General features: G+C 39.3%; 1 long non-coding RNA gene across 1 annotated transcript; it reads left to right on the forward strand.

The window, feature by feature from the left end:
- Positions 1-1,089: 1,089 nt before the first annotated feature.
- On the forward strand, positions 1,090-8,910 carry LOC138959516 (uncharacterized). Its single transcript, XR_011453730.1, has 2 exons — positions 1,090-3,937; positions 6,759-8,910. It is a non-coding gene; the product is annotated as an uncharacterized lncRNA (long non-coding RNA).
- Positions 8,911-18,345: the final 9,435 nt, after the last annotated feature.

Below are 18,345 nucleotides of genomic sequence, written 5' to 3' on the forward strand. Positions count from 1 at the left end.
TCCGGGCTTCGTCGAACATTACCTGACCAAAATTTCAACCAATTTGGTTGAAAAATGAGGGCGTGACAGTGCCGCCTCAACTTTCACGAAAAGCCGGATATGACGTCATCAAAGACATTTATCAAAAAAATGAAAAAAACGTTCGGGGATTTCATACCCAGAAACTCTCATGTCAAATTTCATAAAGATCGGTCCAGTAGTTTAGTCTGAATCGCTCTACACACACACACACACACACACAGACACACACACACACGCACATACACCACGACCCTCGTCTCGATTCCCCCCTCTACGTTAAAACATTTAGTCAAAACTTGACTAAATGTAAAAAGAAGTTCTGTGTCTGTTATTCTTGAAGTTATTTTGTGTTATTCTCTTAAGTGGAAGACAGTTGGACCAAGGTGTAATCAATCCTCATCATTTTATTCGTGCGTTTTTGTCCTGTTTTTGCCTCTGATTTTAACGCTTCTGCAATACATTGCAGGTGATGTTGTCAGTAGTAGTGATTAAGAAGCTGAAATCTGAGTTCTTTACCGACTTGAGGCAATTAAGTCTTTCCAGCTAAATCCCATTTATTTCAAAATCAGCAGTTTGATTCTTATCAACTATTGTGTTAGGACTAAGCGTTTACCTCAGAGTAAAGTGAGAACTATGTTTAGAGCTGGTACCGGAAAATCTGGACATTCTTCCACTTTCGGATTGGTTTAAGTTTAAGCTGTCTATAGTCACTGGGTAAATGATCTCTGTTTCTCTGTCTCACTCCGTCTGTCTCTGTCTCTGCTTCGCGATTATTTTGTTTTTATTTTATACAAAGAAATAATGGTACTTTCACCTTGTTGGTGCTTTAACGGTCTAGTTACAATGTGTAAATCAAGATTATGGTTTTTTTTCCTTTTGTAGTCAGAAGCAGTGGTACTTTTACCTTGTAGGTACATGTACTTTTTTCTAGGTAAAATTCGTAAAACAAGTAGCGTGGTAGCTGGTATAAAAACAACAATGACATTTTAGCACAGAGATAAAAACCTCAATGAACGTAAGCAATCTGTTCACGTGTGTAGATTGTCGTCCTAGATGCCTTAAAGTGTAACTAAACAAGCAAAAAGGAAAAACATCGTTCAGCAACCTTTACACTTTGATATGAAGAAGGGCCTCATATACTGTCGAACTGCGAAAAAAATATTTTTTCTCTCACTCGGACACTGTTTGACGGACATGTGAAGTGCGCGCCAGGAACGACAATCTTCTTAGTTTACCTGATTAATGCCCTTAATTTTTGGTTCTGGTACTTTCAGTTCCGGCTGTTGTCATCAATCTACCAAAATAAAAGATCAAACGGAGTTTTCGATTTTTATTTCATGGTTCAGAAAAATATTGCTTATTTTCTGAAGTCAACCGTTTTAGCGAATCTTTCTTTGATTCTTAAAAGTCATTTCAGATTTTTGAAAAATAGTTAACGGTTAGTAATTACCAATATATCGTAAACAAACATATCGATAGGTTTTGGTAAGAAGACACAAGTGCGATGAATGTGGTACCAGTATTTTTGTGGTAAGTAAGGATGCATTTCTTTGCTGTAAGCACATTTACAATGCACATTTAATCTGTTTAGCAACATAAACGAAAGCATGGTACAGTGCCGCTTGTTTGTGGTCTATCTTTTCGCGGCAGATGCGTAACAATTAGGGTCTCAGTTGGAAAAAGCTGCTCGGAACCAGAGCAGATTTGGCTTGGGTTCTTTGAGTGTGAATGATCGACGAGTGGCTTGACATTTTTAACGAATCATTGCTGTAGCCTACTTGAAACCATCATCTGTTTCTGAATTTGTCATCAGTTATGATTGAGCAGTCTCATAGGAATCGTCCATAAAATGTTAAACCGAAAAAGGGCAGACGATTCTGAATCACACAGGCTGCTGTACAAAATCAGATCTAAAACGATATTTTGAACTGCGACGTCTGCGTAAATGCCCTGTAACAAAATACCTTGTCCTGGTCATGTGTATACACATCAGCTTCTATTGGGAAGATCAGTATTTTATATTAATCACAAATACAAGATTAGAAATAGTTCCGGCTGAAGATCGCCTTTGATTTCAGTTTCAGCGGCAAACTAGCAGATCTGTCCAAACCGGCATCGTTTCATGGTTGAAACTTGAATAATCCCAAATAGATCTGAGTGGGGGTAAGTTTTATAGTATTTCAATTTTTTACGGCAGTTTTATTTAAAGATAGTGTAGTGGATGTCTCTGGTGAAGACTACAGACAGTTATATGAATTTTTTGTTGTAATATTAAAATGATTGTTCTTTATTTACACAATTGAATAATTTGTATTTATTTGTTTGCAGATGACGGCATACTGAGTGCTCCAAGAACATACGCCTGCTGGCATTTTGTGTCTTTTCTGAAGACGTCGAGGCAAGCAGAAGTCACGGTCCTGGCCACACACACACAATGACATGAACAAGAAATGATATTTTTTCATGGGCATATCCAGTATTAAAACTTTATTACCATGCAAACGCAACGATTAGAATTTAGAGACGGTCATCGGTCACACACACACACACACACACACACACACTGGGCGGATCCGGAGGGGGGTTCCGGGGTTTCCGGACCACTTAGGAGCCGGCCTTTGTATTCTAAGTGACGATTTTGGAAAGAAGTTGGCTAATTAGTTTGCTCAGGATGCGCCAGATCGATCAATTGTCCTTGTTGTGATTCAAATTTTTCTTCTTAATATATTTACTTTTTTGGAAGGTGTATTAGGGGATGTTTCTTGGCTCAGATTGATCCATTTTCCTTGTTTTTATCAACATTTGTCGGACCCCCCCCCCCCCCCCCCCCCCCCAGGAGGTTGAACGCTTCGTGTCTTCAACTAAACGCTTCGCGTCGTCAAATTGTCCCTAAAAGAAATTTGGAAACTCCCCCTTAAAAATGATGTGATCCGCCCCTGCACACACACAAACACACACAAATAGAGAAGTAATAAATGGATACAGTTTTTGAGTCACTTGAGAAAAAGTGACTCTATGTAATCGGTCAGTGTTAGTCTGTCCGGCCGGCCGGCCGTCCGGCCGTCCGGCCGGCCGTCCGGCCGGCCGTCCGTAGACACCACCTTAACGTTGGACTTTTCTCGGAAACTATCAAAGCGATCGGGCTCATATTTTGTTTAGTCGTGACCTCCAATGACCTCTACACTTTAACGATGGTTTCGTTGACCTTTGACCTTTTTCAAGGTCACAGGTCAGCGTCAAAGGAAAAATTAGACATTTTATATCTTTGACTACTTTTCTCGGAAACTATCAAAGCGATCGGGCTCATATTTTGTTTAGTCGTGACCTCCAATGACCTCTACACTTTAACGATGGTTTCGTTGACCTTTGACCTTTTTCAAGGTCACAGGTCAGCGTCAAAGGAAAAATTAGACATTTTATATCTTTGACAAAGTTCATCGGATGTGATTGAAACTTTGTAGGATTATTCTTTACATCAAAGTATTTACATCTGTAGCCTTTTACGAACGTTATCAGAAAAACAAGGGAGATAACTAGCCTTTTCTGTTCGGCAACACACAACTTAACGTTGGGCTTTTCTCGGAAACTATAAAAGTGACCGGGCTCAAATTTTATGTGAACGTGACTCATTGTGTTGTGAATAGCAATTTCTTCCTGTCCATCTGATGCCTCATATAATATTCAGAACTGCGAAAGTGACTCGATCGAGCGTTTGCTCTTCTTGTTCTTTATTTAAATTACAATCAGATGTGGTCGTAGAACAGGCACTGTAAACAAAACCTAGCATGATATACCACTTGTGTGATGTTTTGGTCAATATCTTTATTTTCCTTTCAGAAATACATTGGCGTTTTGAATGTCAAGGGAAGTGATACAAATGCTGCAGCGGGCTATCAAGAACGCGAAGGCAAACAAGGTAAATACCTACTTCTGACATTAGTTTACTTATTAACTCTTTCTATACTGGCCATTATCTCCCCAGTCTCTCCCCAGAAACTGGCCATTTGCATGGGTTTGCAAAAAAATTCTCAAAAATAAACAAAACAAGATGCAGCCTTCAAACTCATAGGTTTTATTGTGAATATATTGCTAAAACATATGCCAAAGTTTGGTTTCATTGTTGTGAAAAAAAATAAAAATATGATGTCCAGAATTTATGGGTATATTTTACGCAATACGAAAAAGGGGGTATGTATTTTGACTTAGAAGCATTTTTTGACTCACATGCGAAGCAAAAGTGAGTCTATGTACTCACCCGAGTCGTCCGTCCGTCCGTCCGGACGTCCGGAAAACTTTAACGTTGGATATTTCTTGGACACTATTCAGTCTATCAGTACCAAATTTGGCAAGATGGTGTATGATGACAAGGCCCCAAAAAACATACATAGCATCTTGACCTTGCTTCAAGGTCAAGGTCGCAGGGGCCATAAATGTTGCCTAAAAAACAGCTATTTTTCACATTTTTCACATTTTTTCTGAAGTTTTTGAGATTCAATACCTCACCTATATATGATATATAGGGCAAAGTAAGCCCCATCTTTTGATACCAGTTTGGTTTACCTTGCTTCAAGGTCAAGGTCACAGGAGCTCTTCAAAGTTGGATTGCATACATATTTTGAAGTGACCTTGACCCTGAACTATGGAAGATAACTGTTTCAAACTTAAAAATTATGTGGGGCACATGTTATGCTTTCATCATGAGACACATTTGGTCACATATGATCAAGGTCAAGGTCACTTTGACCCTTATGAAATGTGACCAAAATAAGGTAGTGAACCACTAAAAGTGACCATATCTCATGGTAGAAAGAGCCAATAAGCACCATTGTACTTCCTATGTCTTGAATTAACAGCTTTGTGTTGCATGACCTTGGATGACCTTGACCTTGGGTCAAGGTCACATGTATTTTGGTAGGAAAAATGTGTAAAGCATGTGAGTCGTATGGGCTTTGCCCTTCTTGTTCTTATGAAGGCTCTGTTTGCAACAAAACTGTTTCTGTTTACTTGTATGAAGATTGTGCTAACACAAAAACATAACAAATACCAACTGATTTTCCATTTCGTTGTCATGTAAGCATTGTGAACATGTCCGAAAAATCTGATCACACACCATGTGGTCGACATGCAGACCTGAACGGCCAGTGTATGGTGGCAGAGTTGGAAAATAGGAAAAGTCTTGATGCCAATCCTTCATCAAAAACCGAAGAAAATCGTCATTGTAATAAGTTTGCTTTATTCTAAATCAAACGACTAGGATAGATGACAGACACAACGACAAACACATTCAATTCTATGTAAAACATACACAATGCGCACGTTAACAAGCTGGCCATAACAATGTGCCCATCGTGCATGAAGTGTGGCTTTGGTCGGATCAGTAGCCGTGCTTTGTCTGCGATGCTAAACATGAAATTTTGTTAAAGCGACGATTTAGCAATGTTGTTGTTGCTGCTGCTGCTGTCTGTTCTTGTCACGACATCTCGCCATATAACAGTTTTTTCCCTCCTGATTCTGAGAAGAAATTGTGATATCAGGCCTAGGAACGCCTGATTTTCACTTGGAGCATTCTCAAAGAAACTTAGCGTATGTTAAGAAAAATGAGTGTACTCCACACTTTGTCTTTTGTTGTTCGTTGTCGTTGCATGTCTACTGTTCCACAGCCACCTACTAAAGTGTTAAATGACGTATTTCCACAAAAGACTGCTTGCAGAGAATCATGTGATGCAAATGACAGGTAAGGACATGTGGTAATACATACTACGTTTTGGAACCAGGGAAAATGCAGCACAAATTATTTATCAACCAAATTGATTGACTTGTGCACCATGACAAAAGTTTTCTTTGATCCATAAAAGGTCTTTTGCCAGAAAAATTGCTCTGAACATCAAGTACCCTGCAAGTTGTCACACATTTACATTATTGAAATAAAAAGAAAACACACCAGTAACCAGGTTAGGTACGTTACTATCTATAATCAATATCTCGGCACGTTACTGCCTTCTTCGGGATGGTAAGCTGAACATTATTGAACAAAATAATCGGTTTAGATTGTATACTTTGATTCCTGAACGAAGAAGCAGAGGTACTGCATACAACTAGGACTGTAATATCAGCTTTTGCCTGAAACACACACACATACACTTATAAAATTAATGCAATGTCATTGTATGAAGCCAGAACAATCACTAACTTACATAGTTGGTCACACAATTACCCATCACTGAACAATAAATCGAAGTCGGGTGGATTCAATGACTAAAGCAGTAAAGGCTTTGAAAAAACCCTCATCACAAAACATCCCCCCCCCCCCAAAAAAAAAAAAAAAATAAATAAATGAAATAAAACAGGTTGTGTTTATAGCGCAGTAAACACCATGCAGGTACAAGCAAAGATTTGACAGAGATTATCCTTGTTTTATATAGCACACATTTTCTAGTTTTAATCTCTCTCTCTCTCTCTCTCTCTCTCTCTCTCTCTCTCTCTCTCTCTCTCTCTCTCTCTCTCTCTCTCTCTCTCTCTCTCTCTCTCTCTCTGGAAAGTAATTTATTGACCTGTGGGTTATTTGCGTTACACATTGGTGATTCGTAAGCTATGTTGAAAGAGATTGTATATGGGGTGTCTTAAAAAAAATGTATGTCAACAAAATCTGTCATTATTATCAGGCACACGGTTTTAACAAAGCTATGTCACGGAATGCGACATAAGTGGCTTAAAAAGTCGTGTTTTTGTGTGTGCAGGATATTCGCTAGGACAGGACCTCAAGCTGAACCAGCACAACAGCGATGCATTCTTCCATGGCTTCCACAAAAGTCTTTCACCTATAGCGGGCATTGCATACAGATAGTCCAAAAATTCTTTAGACCAATTATCCCTCTATTCCCATGTTAAACATGGAATAATTCTGGACAAATGCGAGGACGTTAGCTTTTTTTTATTTTATTTTTTTATCATTTTACTTATCATTAAAACTTGTTTAGATTTCGATTCGTAAACCATTTACAGTAATCCTTTGTTTTTTTAACTTTGTTCATCTTACCACAGTCACTTCGTTGTTTAGATTTATCATTAAATTTGTTACCATTATGCAGGAAAAATGTAGAATAAAACCAGGAGAGCTTTCGGTAGAAGATATTTCCTGTGTCAAAAGTTAATGCTTATTCTGATTGATGGGTGCTCCAAACTAAGTTATTTTGACTGCCTTATTCGAATTCATTTCCAAGACAGGGCTGAGAAGTGGAGAAGCTTAGGAGAGTATCGTAAAAATTGTCTGGGTGTTTATGCAAAACTTTCGAATATGTCAGATTTTACTTTGGAGATTTTAAATACTGTTAACTGACAGAAATGCTATAACTTCTACACCAATTGACTGGATAACTTCATATTCAGCATACTTAAACTTGATTTTATGCATGTGCAGTTCACAAAGTGGCAAATTTGTAGGTTAAATTATCTAACTTTTGCATCACCAATGACACCAACGCTTTCGTGTCTGAGGATTGCCCTGAACCTAGCTGTAACTGCATGCTTTCTTCAGGTCATCGATAGCCTGGGGGTTGAAGGGGATGTTTTTACATACTCAGACATTCAAAATAATCAAAAAGGTAAAAGCCTGAAGGGTTTAAATTAGGTAAAAATGGCTACCGCTCAATGTCAAAACTCGTTCTGTTTAGTCGACCCCCGAATTTGGAGAAACAAATTAAAATTGCACAAAAGTCAGACCATTCAATTTACAAAATTGCCACTTACTGGAAAGGCAGAACATAAACTGAAGTTAATGAATACCATATATAAAATAATTGGTTCAACAGATGCAGAAGTAATTTGCATGGTTGTGGGTGTCCTTTTTAGGGGGGTCAACCCTGTAGAAGAGACGATTTTCTTTAATTATCAATCCGTAATATATTGTTTGTTATACATACAAGATTAACATTGACAAATACTTCAAGACTCCTCATTGATCTTAAGAAATGTTGTGGGTTTTTTTGTTACTGACTGATTCACTTTCTATTCACTTTACTCTACTTAAGGGGAGGCACTGGTGTTAAAAGTGATTTTTTTTGTTTCATAACTCTTGGGTCAACAATTGTTTTAGAATTTAAGTACTCAGTCTATCTCCTGAGAAAATGGAAAAAAAATAAAAATTGGACCATCGGTTGCCATGGTAGCAATCCAAGATGGCCACCAAACTGCCCCTTTTTAAAACCCTAAGGCTTTTTTAAAACTGCATGAAATTTAGTTTTGATGCTTGTTATTTATACTTCAGCACAATGCCGAGAAACTGATTGAGGCTTTTTTTGATATCTCAAGTCATTTAAAAAATATCAATGATGAAAGTGAGTGATGTTGAATTTCATGAAAAAACGCCCCCAAAAAGGGTATAACTTCTCAAAAAAAATTTTTTCCAACAAATCCCTCAATCAGTTTCTGCAAAATAACACACTCAAGATGTACGCAAAGTTTCAACAACGCAAGTTTATTAGAAAAAAAGCCTTAGGCTTTTGAAGTGACAAAAAAGTAGTTTTGAGAAAATGCACAAAACATGAAGAAAATGATTTTTTTTCACACAAACGTTTACGAAACATGTAACAAAACAACACTGACAAAACAACAAGTCTTGCTGAGTTCCACAAGAAAAACGGAAACTAAATTCAACAAAATGTTAAAAAAAAACAGCCAGTGTTCTGCAAGCACCAAGGAACCTGTTCCAAGGTCACAATGATCAACTCTCATCCGTTATGTGCACGCTGCATAAATTATGCCCATCCATAATTCCCAAATTGTTACCAGTGAAGCCTCTTATCTTGGACCTCTTTTGGACTTGCTTTGATTTATCAGGGAAATTTATAACAGTGTCCTTTACTTTTTATACTACGATATTAGGGTTGACTTCTGTGAATTGCCATGCAGTGCCATGGGTACTTTGGAAGCTCCTCTCGATCTCCAGCTTCCACCTCACCATCTGTAGAGAACATAAATTCAAAATTAATAATATGATATGTCTATTACAAACTCTATACGGCTATTCACATTTTCCCAACAATGACACGGGTACCCCCCCCCCCCCTCCCCTCCTACACACACATTTGAAAAACAGGTATTGTAATATGTGATAACACGTTATTTCGGCGCATGCTTATGTCAGTGCTAATAGTCAAGCAGTGAACAAAAAGATGTTGAAAAATCATGTGAATGGTGCTAAGGCAGTGCTGGTCTGGTCTACAGCTATTGCACATACTTCATGCGAGCGGCCCTCGCTTCGCATCTCTGTATGTATGTCTCTGACTGCATGCAGAAACATATGGTCTGCATGGGAAGTATGACCACAAGCAACGTTCACTCACTGGTCCATGTGAATGCATGTTTGTTTGTGCCACAAGAAAACTTTGATCACAGGAGGAAGCTATAAGTAATATGCTCAAGAAAATAAATGAGGAAAGAACAGATGTTTTGCCCCAACAGGACAAACCTTGTGACAACCAAGCTTCACAGTAGCCGCACATTACTGACTTTGCATCCTATTCAGTTTCTTTGCATCAGGGTGTTGTTAGTAAGATTCTCTTCTTCAGCAGTCACACACAGTCACACACATGAACACACAGAGCCAGAGCCGCAAACATAACCAAACACATGTATAAACTTCTACATTTCTGTCAAAAAAAAGAAGAAAAAATGCATACCTACTACAAGCTTTATCAGCTGCTTGGAATCTTTACTGCTCTGCTTGGGCTAGTATTCAGCTGCAGCAGATTTCCCAGGAGATGCATGGTGTTGCACCATGGCTGAACAAAGTCATTTTTGTATTGATTGTTCTTTTTTTAAGCAGTTTATTTGCTTTTTTCCCGAAAAAAGATATAGGGTCTGCCTTTTCGTTGCCATAAATGGCGAACTCCGTGTTGTCCTTACTGCCGTACACATTCCGCTCCGCAACTCTAAAATAAGTCGTGGTTCAAAACACACATGGAAACGTGCTTCAAACGTACACCACCGATGGTGTTTTCTTGCTCCGACCCAGCTGTTGCAAGGGAAGCAGCATAGTTTCCAGCCAATTTTCATTCTGGACGAAGTTGAATGCACAAACTTGATCTTCCGATTCGTTCGTAGCAATAGCAGACGACACTATCGACTCGCACTTTCTTTTTAAACTTCTGTCACGCCAGCCTCTGCAACTGATCTGATTTTACCCAATAATCATCCTTTGCGTGTCTAGCACTGAAATCGGGGTAAAACGTGTGATAAACTGAAGATTCCACAAAGATATCCAAGGAAAATCGCAGCTGTAGGTGTTTCACATCGCCTTTGGCAAGATCTGGCGGAAATTGAAGAATATTGCATTCTGGGAAGGCCGAATCGAACCGAACGAGACCGAGCATAAACGAAGTTTAATATCCGCGATTCGATTGGTCAGTAGCGAAAATTGTTCATACGGAATTTCCCGGAATCTTCATCGGTTCTCTTCGGCTCTTTGGAATGTCTTCTTGTTGCTGTTACTAACGGCGCGAAACCAGTAAACGGAAATTCCCGTTGTCCGCGGTATGAACTGATCCTAGCAAAGAAAAGACAACTCATTCCAGTCATGCAAACGTGACTACCGTTCACGATTTGTTTGACTCACAGTCACCACTCAAACATACGCATTTTTTTGCTGTTTTGTGTGTTTTCAATACACAATTGCATACACATACATTGTTCATTTAGCCGTTTTGACCGTTTATGATTAATTCTGATCTAAAATCAGTACATCAGAGTAACCAGAAGAGGTTCAAAATCCAGAATCAGAAAGAAAACGGAAATGACCAGGGAACAAAAAAATCACTTTTTTCACTGTGGTGTCTGCCCATAAGTCACGACAAGACAAGCAAGGGAGGTAATTTCTTCGGAAGAGGTAATTCTCTCCCCTCAGAACGATTGTTGTAGTTTGTTTGATTTTGTTCCCTTCTAATAAGTATTATTTAAAATAGATCTTTACATCTTGATGTGAAAGGCGCAGTACCCCCCTCCCCCCAGGATGTTAAATTCTAGGTTGTGTCCATGTAAAATCCTGATCCTAGTCAAGATCCGAGTTGGTTTTTCATGCAACTGTGCCTCTTTATGCCACTCAATTAGACATACTTTGCAATCCATAATTGCACGAAACTAAGTACAGGAAATACGTTGTTGTCGTGTTTTTAATATTACATAATGAAATAAAAAATGTCACAACTGGTTTCGTGTTGGGCTTTCTCTCTCTGTCTGAATCTCATAATTACTTCCTTCTGAGGCCTGAAATGTGTTGCAGGCATTGTTACAATTTTTGTGGATATGTTATTAAGTGTGTCTGTGTTTCTATCATTCGTTATCAGTGTGGTTAAAAAAAAAAAAGCACACGTCAAAGTAATTTACCCTTCATCATTATCAAAACATGCAGATACAGGTAATAAATATTTGTGATACTTTAAACAAATACAATGTTTGTTTGTTGCGTCTTTTCTTTTTTTCAGAGCAAACACACATCGTATTTGTTCAAACGTGTATATTCTGCACTTTCTAATACCCTGCATGGATCTCCAAATCAAGAATAATGAAAAGTCGTCTAATAGCCCTGCAGCACTCACACGAACATGATAGAAGCATGCACCCAGGCTCGCTGTCTTCGGCTAAAAGAGCTTACCGTTGGATCTTCGCTCAGACAAATGTAGCTGTCTTGTCCACTTGCTCCTGTCGCATAGATCTGCAATGTGCAACATCATCTTTGATTAATAAGTCTGAGGCACAGACAAACACACACGCGCGCACATTTGCGAGAGAATGCACATCAGTCTATTCAATCAAACAGTATAAAAACATACCACAGACGTGGTGGTGGAAACTGGACATTCGCCGTATAACAAACTCAAGAGATTCATTTGTGTGTGTATGTTTAATCAAAAGTTCATCTTGGGCACATTCAGTCTGTATTGTAACTGGACCCATCCCGTGAAAACTTCGAACAGATCTAATAAATTCTGAAATCCTTGACAAGTTTTTTTTTCCAATCATCTGTATCTGACCGAAGTAAAAAAACAAAAGTCAGCCAGTACACGCATCTACCCCCTCACACGACAATACATATGTGGCGAAAAAAGGAATCGAGAGGGGGGGAACAAGGAATAAATTAGATCCAGAAATAATTCCACTTCATCATTCCAAAATTCAAGTGTGAAGTGATCGGATACTGTGGTAAAGATACGTGCTTAGTATCACAACTGAAAATACAAGCCCTAGGGTTTTAAATCAAGGAAACAATTAAAGTTAAGGAAAGATCAACAGAAATGTCGAGAACATGTAAAATATTGTACTTACAATCCGTTTCAGCATGCTCTTCGAATAATAATCTCCCAGTCAGCCTCGTGCTTACGACTTCGACAGGATGTTGCCTCTCACGCTGAGCCAGTACATTTGGAGTGAATTCAAAGGCCAGAGATGCAGTACAAGCACATTAGTTAGATCCAATTCATTTACATTGCTACCTTGCCCAATTTATGGCTATTTCTGTTGGTAACTAACATCACACATGTGGCAAGCAGTGCTTGTTGCCGACTCTGCTGGGACAGGCAGCAGACGATTTTATTTAGGAACCAAATTCTGATTGGTTAAAACATAAAACCGGAACTCAAAGTACCACTTGTTCTTTGGAAGTATCAAATCAAGAACAGATAATCAGGTAAATCTGAAATGGGTTCAACACTTTTAAAAAATCGTAGTAAATCAGAAAACACAGTAAACGTTGGAAAAATCGTCCAGTATCGCTTCTACAGGTCTATACTTGGACAAAACATAAAGCAATTCAGTAAAGCTGACAATTCAAAATGTCTGTTTAGTTACACTTTAAGTGTTTCAGCACAGCCATTCTCGTAGTAGCATGGTAGCTGGCATAACAACAACAATGACATTTTAGAACAAAGATAAAAACCTCAATGGACGTAAGCAATCTGTTCACGTGTGTAGATTGTCGTCCCAGATGCCTGAATTGTCTCCACACAGCCATTCTCTCAGCGTCTACGACAAAGAAGCAATCACACAAAGAAAGAAAGAAAGAAAGAAAGAAAAAAAGAATCAAACAAACAAACAAACAAAACACACACACACACACACACACACACACACACACACACACACACACACACACACACACACACACACACACACACACAAACACACACAAACAAACAAAAACAAATTAAAGTCAAGTGAGACATTCCATACCCAGTTCATGTGTAACTCGTATTACACATCAGTACAAAATATGAAGACCGAAACTAAACAAGTCGCGTAAGGCGAAAATACAATATTTAGTCAAGTAGCTGTCGAACTCACAGAATGAAACTGAACGCAATGCCATTTTACTCGTAGCATCGTCAGGCCACCGCTCATGGCAAAGGCAGTGAAATTGACAAGAAGAGCGGGGTAGTAGTTGCGCTAAGAAGGATAGCACGCTTTTCTGTACCTCTCTTTGTTTTAACTTTCTGAGCGTGTTTTTAATCCAAACATATCATATCTATATGTTTTTGGAATCAGGAACCGACAAGGAATAAGATGAAAGTGTTTTTAAATTGATTTGGAAAATTTAATTTTGATAATAATTTTTATATATTTAATTTTCAGAGCTTGTTTTTAATCCGAATATAACATATTTATATGTTTTTGGAATCAGCAAATGATGGAAAATAAGATAAACGTAAATTTGGATCGTTTTATAAATTTTTATTTTTTTTTACAATTTTCAGATTTTTAATGACCAAAGTCATTAATTAATTTTTAAGCCACCAAGCTGAAATGCAATACCGAACCCCGGGCTTCGTCGAAGATTACTTGACCAAAATTTGAACCAATTTGGTTGAAAAATGAGGGCGTGACAGTGCCGCCTCAACTTTCACGAAAAGCCGGATATGACGTCATCAAAGACATTTATCAAAAAAATGAAAAAAACGTTCGGGGATTTCATACCCAGGAACTCTCATGTCAAATTTCATAAAGATCGGTCCAGTAGTTTAGTCTGAATCGCTCTACACACACACACACACACACACACGCACGCACACACGCACACACGCACGCACATACACCACGACCCTCGTTTCGATTCCCCCTCGATGTTAAAATATTTAGTCAAAACTTGACTAAATATAACAAAAACAGGCAGACGTAGACAAACAGAAAGACAGGAAGATAGGTTGGCAAGTATGCAGGAGAGGTAACTAACAGAGGCCGGACCAACAGACAGACACGCAGACAGGGCAGACAATGAGTAAGAAACCATGCAGGAAACCAGCCGGACGTTTATGTACTTTTTTGATGGGTTTACTGACGTTTCCGCATTCCCACTACTTGTTTTAACTAATTTTAATTTCTTGTTTTAAGTACACCATTTATATTACCCCTTGAAAAAGAGATGACTTACTTCGCCTTTAATTGTTGGTCTTTGGTCCTCCCCGGCTGCTTCGGAGCCCCCTGTGTATTTCGGCCAATTTACATGATCGCAGTACTTAGATTTACGGCAACAAAACGAAGTATCTAGGGGAAAACATTGAAGCGGACATAAAACACCACGCATCATATGTTCAGAGTTCAAAATCTGAAGCACACAAACAGCAGTGTTTTTTCCCAACCGAGAAGCTCTGACCTAAAAGCAGAGACCATTAACTTGTTTGTGAGTACTAATTGCCCTGAAACTGAAAACAAGCCCAAAAGAAGTAAAGAGTTTACCTCGTCCGTACATTAACACAGTTAAAGCTGGCTCTTTTAGAGAATAGGGATCCTTATTCCGCAGTTAATTATGGAAATTTTGAACACTAAATCCGACCAAATAAAGGTCTTATGGTTCCAAACGTAAACACTCAGTTCGACAAAATAAAAACGTTCTACCTGAGTAATTCTTCAATTGTCCATTCGATGCCGAATTACATACATTTTTGAACAAATTGGTTTTGGTTTTTGTATAGTTTTGTGTGTGTAGGGTGGAGTTCTTTTGAAGATGTCGAATAATGGAAGACAAAGAGATGCCATTAAGCTGTAAACTGAATCCGAGAGAAACAGCAATACGACACAAGGTATATGGTTCTTTGTTGTCCACACTATATAAATAACTAGATGAATACCCGCTTCGCCGGGTACGGCTTCGCCGGGAAGAAGTCGAGCCGAATACCCGGCTGCGCCGGGGACCCGGCTGCGCCGGGTGTACGCCGGCTTTGCCGGCGCACCGCACGAAGGAAGGGAGATAAACGCGCAAAATACTGGAGAAGATAAGGAAGAGTAGACAGTGACCTTCTAAAAATAGTATAACGGGAATATGGATTGAGCGTTGTCGACAGTGACCTTCTAAAAATAGAAACGGGAATATGGATTGACGCCACACGAAGGAAGGGAGATAAACGCAAAACACTGGAGAAGATAAGGAAGAGTTAGTGGGAATGGATCTGGGAAGATGAACAGAAAAACAAAAATCGGTTCAGCGCTGCGCGCTGAGAGCACGTGTTGAAATATCTCATCGACCAGGTTGTGTCCGGGGTGTACCTGAATATGGCCACCAAATTTGAAACAGATCCATCGAGAACCTTGGGCGTGCATCGCGAACACACAGACACACACACACACACACCCACAGACACAAGTCGTATATATATATAAGATGCACTAGAGGAATACCCGGCTTCGCCGGGGTGAATCGCGAGACAGAGACAGACAGCGTGGCGGTTCACCACAATCACCTTTGAAGACGAAGTCCTGTCAAACGGGATTGAGAATTTTAGGGCTTATTTCTTAGCCCTATTATTATCTGTTATGGCTTCTCAAATGCCAGAACATACAGACTGACAAAAGCCGCTAGACCCCATCACAAACAGAACTCTACAATCCACAGGTGTACCCACACACACACACAAACACACACACACACACAGAGAAGCCGTATATACATATGTATATCTATATCTATAAATATATAGAGATAGATGACAGTGTATTTTTCGCGTGGCTATAAATTGATTCGACCTTTTCACTTTTACAGTAAGGACAACTTACGGGTACATGCAAGGAAAGCCCACAACTTCTAAGGCGAACAACTCTGCAGAGTCTGCTGTGAAGGGCGACGGTAGTCTCCCTGTCACACTCGACCCCCTTTGAATGAACTTAAATCCCTCCCAGGTGGAATGGGAACAGCACGAAAATGATTCAGTGACCAAAACACCACAATCACCTTTGAAGGCGAAGTCCACTCAAACGGGATTGAGAATAACTGTTATGGCTTCTCGAAGGAAGGCCTGAACATACTGACACACAAAAGCCGCTAGACCACATCACAAACAGAACTCTACAATCCACAGGTGTTGCCCACACACACACACACAAACACACAGAGAAGCCGTATATATATATTTATTCCCCCCTCTGCTTCTTTACCTCTGTAAACTTGTAGAGCTAGTTATTTTTCGATAATGACCCAGCAACCAAACAAATAACGAGCCAGCAACAGCCTGAATCCTCGATAGTGCAATGGGTTGAGAAGCTGTTCTGTTTTGGTACTACTTTTGCGACTGAAAAGTTCCAAACGCTCTATACGTACGAAGTATACATCTCTGGAGCAAACAATACAAACATACCGCATTTAAATTAACAACTACAGGCCTGAACACATGAATCTCCATATAAAATCCATGAGTTCGGTTGTTTTCTGAATCTAGATCTGCCGTGCACAAACCGTTCATCACAAGCAAATTCCCAAGGCAAGTAACTCATACTCTAGCCGACAAGAGTAGTTCCCCTTCTTTTAACGCAGTTTCTTCGACAACACTGACTGCAATCCGACGGTCAGTTTTCAACAATATTTCATTTTATAAACAGATCACACGCAACCAAATGCACACATCGCATCAATGTAAACAACATAAAGCGGTTTCATACACTATTTTCTTCAGAAAACTGAACTTCATACAGTAATTAACGTTGGAACACGGGTGCAAAAGTTCGTCTGCTAGTCCCATTTGACGAAAGAACATTATCCTAAGCGATACTAAAACATAAACAGAACACACAATATCTGCCTTTACCGCCACAGCAGAATAACAGCATATCTGTGTACTTGATTTTAGTCTAAAACAGGGAAACTGACAAGAAGTGTTAACAGAATGGAATGATTTGCACGGAACTATACAACCGCGCATTAATCGATCGCCTGCGCAGGTTGACTGGTTGAGTGATTCGGATTCGATGAAACTTTCGCACAAAAACTCCTGTTTTCTTTGAATAACTGAAGAAAGGAGGAATAAAGAGGTTACACACCTCGTCTCAGTGATTATTAAAAATAATGGTCTCAGTTCGCGGTCATGAAAAAGCTCGCTGAAGCTCGCATTTTTCATGATCCGCCAACTTCGACCATTATTTTTAATAATCACTGAGACTCGGCATGTAACCTCTACGTATATCTATATCTATAAATATATAGAGATAGATGACAGTGTATTTTTCGCGTGGCTATAAATGGATTCGACCTTTTCACTTTTACAGTAAGGACAACTTACGGGTGCAATCGTGACATTCTAAAAATAGTAACGTAGTAACGGGAATATGGATTGACGCCACACGAAGGAAGGGAGATAAACGCTGAAAACACTGGAGAAGATAAGGAAGAGTTACTGGGAATGGATCCAGAGAAAAACCAAAATCGGTTCAGCGCTGCGCGCTGAGAGCACGTGTTGAAATATCTCATCGATGAGGTTGTGTCCGGGGTTTCTCTGAATAAGCCCACCAAATTTGAAGCAGATCCATCGAGAACTTTGGCCGTGCATCGCGCACAGACACACAGACAGACAGACACACAGACACACAGACACTAGTCGTATATATATATAGATGCGTGGAAAAGCGTAAAGTTAGATACCAATACCTTCCCGTTCAAGCCACGTTAGCGCTGTGAACACTTTTACATGGCAAAAAAGCAGCCTTTTATTTCCATACACACGAAAGGTATGCAACTTGGCTGCTTTCTTTGCAAAGTTGAACATTTTGACACTGTGCGCAGAAAGAACTGGCAAGATTCAAAATCTAACTTGATAGATTCAGATTGCTGGATGGAATCAGAGTTGTTATCTCAACTGGCTGAGATCAGTGGTCCCACCTCAACCGGATGATATTCTAATTTCAGCTGGTGCAGATTGAAATTCCAGTTATCAAAAAGTTCACCGGATATAAACAGAAATATAGTTTTATCTAGCTTAATTGTTCCTGTTCTAGCTTAATAGTTAAACCAGAGAGTTAGCCAGATTAAAACCGAATTTTGATTCTATCAAGCCTACCTGGTAAAAATATGCACTG

The sequence above is a fragment of the Littorina saxatilis genome, linkage group LG2, assembly GCF_037325665.1.
Source record: "Littorina saxatilis isolate snail1 linkage group LG2, US_GU_Lsax_2.0, whole genome shotgun sequence".
Taxonomy (NCBI): Eukaryota; Metazoa; Mollusca; class Gastropoda; order Littorinimorpha; family Littorinidae; genus Littorina; species Littorina saxatilis.